This window comes from Atta colombica, unplaced genomic scaffold (assembly GCF_001594045.1).
Source record: "Atta colombica isolate Treedump-2 unplaced genomic scaffold, Acol1.0 scaffold295, whole genome shotgun sequence".
Taxonomy (NCBI): Eukaryota; Metazoa; Arthropoda; class Insecta; order Hymenoptera; family Formicidae; genus Atta; species Atta colombica.
This window is the reverse complement of record NW_017259398.1, coordinates 104,219-105,428: the sequence shown is the minus strand read 5'-3', so window position 1 is coordinate 105,428 and position 1,210 is coordinate 104,219.

Genomic DNA, 1,210 nt, shown 5'->3' with positions numbered 1-1,210 from the left:
ATTCGAGCTTCGTCGATTGTCATTCGAATTTGACGAAAACAGACAGATTGCCAACAAAGTAGCGGACAATCGCATCTCTTAATTTCGATAATCAAACGAGGTTTTCCCTCATCCTGAAGAAAACTCGCGTACATTGTTCACAGTCAATTTTTGCAGAGAAGTTGAACGTCCGTTAGTTAGAAGTTCCAGATTGTGTTGCGATGAGGATATTATTATCGAGACGTCCCGGGGCAACGACGTCATCGGGAATCGGCGTGACAAGGTACCATCTGGAACAGCCGGGCGAATGAAGAGTTCGCGAGTGAATCTCGCGGAACCAGAGCGACGGAAGCCCCGACGTGGATTCGCGCATTCCCGGCGACGCATGTATTGCCGGAGGCAGTGCAGGATAACGAACCTACGGCGGTGAAACGGAGGAAGAGAAAAAGGGAAAGAGAGCGAAAGAGAGAAGAAGAGAGAAGAGAGTTCAGCTAGATGGATAAAACACACACGTAGACGTACGCGTACGTTTTGCGAACGACGAGATATTAGGCGGGCATGAGACCGACGCCATAAAGCATGTAAATCTTCCACCCGTGAATATACAACGAAAGCAATACTACAAACAAGGTAATTTCGAGGAACAAAGCAAAGGCAAGCTGCATAGCTTTCCGCCACCCTCCCATAATCTCGCACTTAATCACCGCCCTCTGATCGCGCTTTGGAATCACAAAGAACTGATACCGCGTATTATTCTCCCGCTCGGACTCGATCATCACGATCAAGAGCTCCTCCCACAGCTCCTCGCTTCACTTAAGAGATATTTTAATATGAATGTATACACGCGCATATAGACATCACGATCGTACGCGCTCACTCTCATCCCTGTATATAGTTATACAAAAAAAAAATATATATATATATATATATATATATATATACATTTATACGCAGAGTCCTATTGAATAATCGTGCAACGACGTCTAGAATTAAATCAAGAGATATCGCCAAGATAGCCATCTCGAGCTGAGCGTTTCATCTTCCCTACGAAGAGAATCGTTTTCGCTCATCTTTGCTACTGAAAGGAATTTTTAATAGAAGGAACTTTAATTGGGACAGTCTGCCGCCGATACGAAACAACCATGTCGTGTCTCAGGATACCTTAGAGAAAGCGTAAAGAGCGCACGAACAGCTGAAGCTTCAATTGAGAGATCGTGTGCCTGGTAAAATG